General features: G+C 35.5%; 1 pseudogene; it reads left to right on the top strand.

Annotated features, from left to right (window-relative positions):
- The first annotated feature begins 1,879 nt into the window (after positions 1-1,879).
- Positions 1,880-2,638, top strand: LOC132277521 (cytochrome P450 CYP82D47-like; annotated as a pseudogene).
- The last annotated feature ends 5,952 nt before the right edge of the window (positions 2,639-8,590 follow it).

The following is an 8,590-nucleotide window of genomic DNA, read 5'->3' as shown; positions in this document are numbered from 1 at the left end:
TGGCAAGGAAACTTGAGAACGAGTTTTTTTGAAGTGGACGAGACTGATGTATGACAATTTTAACATGTTTTTTTTTTAGTTATTTTTTAATTTCAGGAAGTTTAATTTTAAGTTTTTAATTTCCTTCTACAATTAGTTTCTCTATATTTTTAATTTACTTAAGTAATTAGTTTCTTTTATTTTATTAGTTTCTTTTATAGTTTTAGAATTTTATTTATTATAAGTACAATGTCGCGAGAACAGATTATTCAATCAATTTTATTAATAAAATAGCATATTCCTTCGTGAATTTTCTTTTAGTTTATGAATTTAAACTACCTATCTTTTTCTAGTGAACGCCTAATCACTTCTACTACGTCAATGTAAAAAAAGAAAAGTATCTAATGATCGAATTAATGTGAATATACATAAATATTTTGCTAGGCGTGAAGAGATCAACTAGTAGTGTTCATTTCGAACTTGTTTTTCTAATTTTGGCAAAGTGACAAAAGAAAATGTGAATTCAAACATGAGAGATTATTTGTTCTTTAGTTGTAGAAAAATAATAGTTGGACTTTACAAATAGTACTAGCTAATGTAGAGAGTCAAAGGGGTCATGCTAGAGGTCTCTGATGCGAAGTCAGGGGTACCTAAACCCGTTATTTTTAAAAAGTTCGACATAAAATTACATGCAGTCTTTTTACCAAGAAAAAGAAACCGCACGACTCATGCAACCCAAGACTAAATTGGACTTCATCGTCCCCAGACCACGTCACCTTACACGAGTGTATATATATATATATATATATATATATATATATTTATATTAACATTTGTTGCTTTATGTTCGGTGCCACTTTTAATGATAATGGTGATAAAAGAGATAATGTTGACAAGGACCAAAGATCAGGATGTGTTGAGGTTATATTAGCCAAACTAGCTAATGAAAGCACCATAGAACTACATTTGTACTTTGTGTGTGTGTATACATTACATTACATTACATTTTATTTTATTTTATTTTATTTTTATGATAAGAAAACAAGTCAAACCCCATAGGCATCTATAGGCGGCCACAGACATAAAACCAAAAATACATTGAATACCAACAGTCACAAAACCAACCAAACCTAACTAACACCCCTTATAGTCAAGATCATAGTCTTGACAAACCAATTAGAAGGTGTTAGGAATAGTGGTTGTAGTAGCACTCACAAGTAAAGCCAACTGAGTAGCAAAAGACTGTGAGGACTCTTAATGATGGGAATCACCAAGCTAAGTCCCAGAATTGCCAGACGACTCAGAATGCAAACCAACCTCAGCACCTACAGAATCTTTGTCCACTGATAACATACATTACATTTGTACTGTGTGTACATTACATGCCAAACTAGAAAAGTGATATATATCACCATAGAACTACATTTGTACTGTGTGTCCGTTTGTGTATATATATATTACATGCCAAAGTAGAACCACCACCACCATTTAACCGAACTCTCCTAGTGCTAAAACTTCTATTGATTTCTCTTTCCAACACATAAACACTTCCATAGCTGGGCTTTTCTTTGTACTTCTAGTTTTCTACTACTTATTTAGGGGTTTCAGAATAATTAAGAGTAGAGTTGCTAGAGGTGGTATTAGAGCACCAGAAGCTGGGGGTGCATGGCCCATAATAGGACACCTTCACCTCCTAGGTTCTGGTTCTCAACTTCCCCACATAACCTTAGGAGCCTTGGTTGATAAATATGGACCAATATTCACCATCAAGCTCAGTTTGCGTTGCGCTTTGGTGGTGAGTAATTGGGAGACTGCTAAGGAATGTTTCACCACCAATGACATAGCAGTATCCAGCCATCCCAAATTTATAGCAGGTGAACACTTGGGCTACAACAATGCCATGTTTGCGTTCTCCCCTTACGGTGCTTATTGGTGCGAACTGCGCAAGGTAATCTCCGTGGAGCTACTCTCAAACTGCAGGCTGGAGCTGTTGAAGCAGACACGAATCTCTGAAACAAAGATCTCTATAAAAGAGGTTTACAAGATTTGGGCCGAGAAGAAAAACAGCTCCAGTCGTGCTTTGACGGAGATGAAGCACTGGTTTGGGGATTTAAGTCTAAACGTGGTTGTGAAAATGGTTGTTGGAAAGTGATATTTTGGTGCTAATGCAACGAGTGAAGAGGCGAGACGATGCCAGAAGCTGATGAGGGAATTCTTTCGGTTGCTGGGGGTCTTTGTGGTACGCCTTTCCTTTTATAAGGTGGTTGGACTTGGGTGGACACGAAAGGACATGAAGGGAACTGCAAAAGAAATGGACAACATGATAGGGGAATGATTAAAGGAGCATCGCCGGATGAGGGACACCGGTAAGTTTATCGGTGACCAAGATTTCATGGATGTGATGTTTTCGGTCCTTAAAGGGGCAGACATCGTCGGATATGACACAGATACCATCAAAAAAGCCACATACCTGGTTTGTATATTTTCTGGCGGAATTATCCTATATATCACTTCTTTTTTCAGACTCCAACTCTTTATTGTTAGAAATATTGACCTACTATATTATTTGGAAGAGAATACAAATGGTGGAAAACACTTTTTATTTCACTTGATTGAAAATGGGTACAATACATGGATTTATATAGGCTTCAAAACATAAATGTAAATAAAAAATTAACACCCCATTAACATAACATTTAGTAGGCAAAACTCCCACTAGCCCACTTACATCACCATTACTAGTTGTAACTCTCATGCCCCCCATTAACTCCAATAAAAACTCACATAAACATAAAATTAAATATCAAATAAAAAATATCCATAACCTTCAAAGACATTTAAAAATATAATCAAGTTTAATTTCTAACACCCTTCCTTAAACTTAATTTTTTTCCAACTCTAAGCAAACTCCTTAACTTGTGAAATTCTTTAAACTTGAAGGGCTTGGTGAAAATATCCGCAATTTGATCTTGTGACTTGATGAACTTGAGCTCCACCTCCTTCTTAGTTATGCATTCTCTAATGAAATGAAATCTTGTATCAATATGCTTGCTTCTTTCATGAAACACAGGATTCTTGGCCAAAACAATTGCTGATTTGTTGTCCACAAATATCTCCATTAACTCTTCTTGTAGCATGCGTAATTTCTTCAACAAATTCCTAAACCAAATTGCTTGGCAAATACATGAAGTGGCTGCAACATATTCCGCTTTATAAGTTGAGAGGGTGACAATGGGTTGCTTCTTTGAATATCATGTAAAAGTAGTATTTTCCATGAAAAAACAATAGCGAGAAGTACTTTTTCTATCATCCAAATCTCCGGCCCAATCGCAATCACAATAACCCACAAGCTTGAAATCATTAGAAAAAGAATAGAATAACCCAAAATCAAGGGTACCTTTGATGTAACGAAGAATCCTCTTAGCCGCCTTGAAATGAGTTATGGTGGGTTTTTCCATAAACCTACTAACAAGCCCAACTGCAAATAATATGTCCAGCCTTGTGCATATTAAGTATTTCAAGCTTCCAACATGACCAACGGGCCAGTGGCCTAGCGGTATCAGCCTCTTACTTTCCCAAGAGAGGTCAGAGGTTCAAGTCTCAAAAGAGATATGTGTGTGTGAGTCCAACTAGGAAAAAAAAAAAAAAGCTTTCAACAAAACTTTTGAAAAATATTGGATTTACCGTCTCTCCATCTTCATCTCTCGATAATTTAATTCCAACTTCCATGGGTGTGTTCACTAATTTACAATCTTCCATCTTGAATTTCTTAGGAATTTCCTTAGCATAGCCTTCTTGGTGAATGAAAATTTCATCTTTCATTTGCTTGAGCTCAATGCCAAGATGATAAGCCATAACGCCAATGTCCGTCATCTCAAACTCTCGAGCCATAACCTTCTTGAAATGTTCAAACATTTTTAAATTGCTACCTGTGAAGATTAAATCATCCACATACAAGCGAACAAAAAATATATCTCCATTCTCACTTACTTTGGAGTAAAGAGTATGTTTATATGGGCACTTTGAAAAATTATTGTCTTGAAAATATTTGTCAATTCGCTTATTCCACGCCCTTGGTGCTTGCTTCAAGCCATATAAAGCCTTTTTTCAATTTTAAAACTTTGTTTTCTTGCCCCTTTACAACATAGCCCATGGGTTGTTGAATATACACCTTTTCTTCAAGAAACCCATTCAAGAAAGCCGATTTCACACCCATTTGGTGGATTCTCCAATTGTTTTAGGCTGCCAAAGAAATTAACAATCTAATTGTTTCCAAACGAGCTATAAGTGCAAATACCTCATTATAGTCAATTCCGGGCTTTTGGTTGTACCCCCTAGCGACCATTGCTTTATATTTTTCAACTTCACCATTTGCATTCTTCTTTGCTTTATACACCCATTTGACACCAATTGCCTTTTGCTCTTTTGGAAGTGTAGCAAGCTCCCATATGTCATTCTTCTCTATGGATTTAAATTCTTCATCCATAGCATTTCTCCATTTTTTGTCTTGTCCCAACTCTTTAAATCCTACGGGTTCACAATCCGCAAAGAAACAAAAAAATGTTAGATCACCTAACCTTTCCGTTACCTCATCTGTTTCATCATATATGTCATAAAGACTCCCCATGCGAAGTGGTGGTATGTCACTTGAACTTGATAATGATGGAGTTGATTGATTTTGAATTGATGGTGGTGGAGGTGATGTTGGTGGAGAAAGGGGTTGCTCCATGACTTTATTTTCTTGCTCCTCATCTGAAATTAGAAAAATATTATAATCTTCATTTGGAGTGTTCCAATCCATGTGGCTCCCTCTTCGAATTCAACATCTTTACTAATGACAATCTTCCCATTGCTTGGATTGTAAAACTTGTAACCTTTGGAACTTGCATTATAGCCAATGAATACCATTTTTTCACTTTTGTTGTCAAACTTGGTCCTCATTTCATCCGCCATGTGCACATGGGCAATGCTTCAAAAAACCACGCAAATGAGAGACGCTTGGCTTTCTTCCGTTCCATGTTTCTTGTGGTGTTTTGTTTTGCACACTTCTTATAGGACAGCGGTTGGACAAGTACACTGCACAATCAACCGCTTCAGCCCAAAATTCTTTAGGCATTTCCTTGCTTTTCAACATGCTTCGAGCCATATTGAGAATAGTTCTGTTCTTCCTTTCTGCAACTCCATTTTGTTGGGGTGATCTCGGAACCGTTAAAGGATGGTGAATTCCATTTTCTTCACAAAATTTTTTGAAATTATTTGATGTGAATTCACCACCTTTATTGGATCGAAGAGCCTTTACATCAAAGCCACTTTGTTTTTCAACAAGTGCTTTAAATTTCTTAAAAATTCCATACACCTCCGATTTTTGTTTAAGAAAATACACCCATGTTTTTTGGCTAAAATCATCAATGAATAATAAAAAAATAATTATTCTTACCAAATGATGATGGAGAAATTAGATCACAAACATCCGAATGGATAACTTGTAGTGGCGCCGTAGCTCTTATGGTAGCTTCTTTAGGAAAACTTTTTCTTGATTGCTTTCCAACGAGACATCCTTCACATTATTGATTTGGATTGCTAATGAAAGGCAATCCCTTCACCATCTTCTTTTTGGCCAATAACTTTAATCCTCCTAAATTCAAGTGCCCAAGTCTCAAGTGCTAAAACCTAGTGAAATCGTTAAAACAAGCCTTCAAACATTTAGCCTCGTCGGCTTGAATATTTAGCAAAAACATCTAGTTCTTTGTCATTGGAACCTTGGCAATCGAATTACCCAATGGGTCTCTTATCAAAAGACTACAATCCTTCATGAAAATATTGTAGCCTTTTTCTAAGAGTTGTCCACAACTCAAAATATTGTTCTTTATACTAGGCACATAATAAACATTAGAGATAAATTGATAATGTCCATTCCTCAAATGAATCAATATTTTACCTTTCCCTCTTACTGAAATTTGTGATAAGTCTTCAAATGTCACCTTGCCATTTTTTGATTCATCAATATCAATGAACTTCTCTTTGCTACCACACATATGGTTACTAGCACTGGTGTCAAGATACCACACATCTTCTTCACTCCTTTCACTTTTGTATGCCAAAAACAAAGTAGGCTCCATTCCTTCATCAACATAATTAGCCTTTTCTTTAACATCGTTAGCAACATTTCAACATTCCGAAGCATAATGACCATACTTTTGACAATTGTAACATTGTATTTGAGACTTATCATATCTCCTTCCATATGACCTTGAGTAATTTCCTCTACCACGACCTTTTATTTGTTGTGAGTCATTGACTTTTTCTTCATTGTTGGTTGTGTGTTGACCGCTTCTTTCTCCTCTTCCGCGGCTTCTTTTTCTTCCTCGGCCACGTGTATTTCCACGTCCTCGGCCCCTTTGATTTCCTTCATGTTTTTCGTCTCTTTTGTTTAACGAAAACTTTGTTTGTAGCACTTGCTCCAAAGCTTTTTGTTTCTTTACCACCTTTTCTTCATGAGCTTGTAACAAACCCATGAGTTGATCAATAGTCATGGAATCTAAATCCTTTGACTCTTTAATGGCTACAACAATGTAGTTGAATTTGGAATCCAACGACCAAAGGATCTTTTCAACGACCCTTGTATCAGTCATGGTGGTTTCGTCATATCTCCTTAGTTGATTTACAATAGCTAGGACCCTCAAAAAATAATCTGAAATTGATTCAGATTCCTTTATATGCAATGCTTCAAATTCACCTCGTAACGTTTGGAGGTGAACCTTCTTCACTTTATCAACTCCTTGGAAGGAATTTTAAAGAATCTCCCATAGTTGTTTTGCATTTTCTGCACTAACAACTCTTTGTAGCATTCCATCATCCAAACATTGATGGATGGTCATCACTGCATTTTGGTCCTTCTTTCTCAAGGCTTGTAAAATATCTTTTTTAGCTTGAGACAAAGTTGCCTCATCTTATGGCTCATCATAACCTTTGGAAACAACTTCTCACACATCTTGTGCTCCCAAAATTGCCTTCATACGGATACACCAATTTTCATAGTTATCTTTGGTGAATCAAGGCATTTGAAATGGAACCGAATTGTTTGCCATTTCTTCTCTCTCTCATAAACTAGCTCTGATACCACTTTATTGGAAATAGTGGCCTAGTTACACGCACAATACTATACTATTTGGAAGAGAATAAAAATGGAGAAAAAACACTTTTTATTTTACTTAATTGAAAATGGGTACAATACATGGGTTTATATAGGCTTCAAAACATAAATGTAAATGAAAAATTAACACCCCACTAACATAATATTTAGTAGGCAAAACTCCCACTAACCCACTAATATGACCATTACTAGTTGTAACTCTCATGCCCCCCACTAACTCCAATAAAAACTCACATAAACATAAAATTAAACATCAAATAAAAAACATCCATAACCTTCAAAGACATTTAAAAATATAATCAAGTTTAGTTTCTAACATTTACCTCTTTTTTCTTGAAGGGAGGAGAAATTGAATCATATATGGAACTTAATTGGAGCTTAATTGGAGTATATTAAAAAAAAAAAAAAATTAGAAAGCCTTAAAATTGACAAAAAAAAAAAAAAAAAAAAAAAAAAAAAAAAAAAAAATTCTCACTTATTCGGGAATATGGAATAAGCGCCTAATTTAAGATTGAAATTGTAAAGAATTTAGGTTAAAGACACCGATATCTCAAACATACCTTTGACATTGTTTGTAGAATTCATGTTTATAGAATATGACCATGTCTCTGCTTAAAACGGTGATACGGGTAGGTTGTAATGACCCGGTCATTTCTTTCCTTTCTTTTTTCGGTAAATTCTTTTTTTTCGTCTTTTCCTTTTTTGTTTTTTTTCTTCCTATTTCGTCTTTTTCCCGTTTATCATTTTTCCTTGCATAACCTCACTTTTTGTGCTCGGATTTGATTTCGGTTTTGCATGCATTCATGATATTTGATTTCCATGATATTTGTATTTTTACTTTTGTAAAAAAGCATGCTAGTTGCTTACTTTCTTCATAAAGGGCATGGATGCATAACTTTTTGAAAATATTCTTGATTTTTGGAGTTTTAGTGTAATTATATAAAATAATTCTTTTTCGTCTTAAGGACCATTTTGTAATTTAATTTAGAAAATATTTTGGAAAAGGACCTTTTTACAATTTTTGAAAAATGTGACAAGTGTTACATTCTCATGGTGCCACTTGTTGGCATTGGGGTGGAGTGGCTTGGAAGCATGATCTTTTAACATTTGGAAGGTGGAGATTCACATACGTGTTAGCCTAGGATTGGTGCACTTGTTGGCGTAGATGGTTGACAAGTGTGGGCTTGAGATTAAGCCTAGGAAGGAGCCTTGGATTTGTGACAAGTGTAAGCTCATAATTTAGTCTTGCATTGTGTGTGTGAGAGAGGTAGTGTAAGAGCACATAGTGAGTGGAGGAATACTAGATCCTCCACTCACCATTTTTCACTTCATCTTTTTCATTTCACTTGCTCTCAAAACCTTAACCTAGCCACCATTGAAGCAAAAGCTTGGTTTAGAGCTTTGACTTCATTTTTGGTCTCGTTCTATGCACTTTAGACCATAAACCTTGGAAGACAA

The sequence above is a fragment of the Cornus florida genome, unplaced genomic scaffold (genome assembly GCF_030987335.1).
Source record: "Cornus florida cultivar Cherokee Brave unplaced genomic scaffold, ASM3098733v1 CherokeeBrave_3.0.0_Hap2_Chr10, whole genome shotgun sequence".
Taxonomy (NCBI): Eukaryota; Viridiplantae; Streptophyta; class Magnoliopsida; order Cornales; family Cornaceae; genus Cornus; species Cornus florida.
The sequence above is the reverse complement of the archived record's forward strand: the minus strand, read 5'-3'. Positions and strand labels throughout refer to the sequence as shown.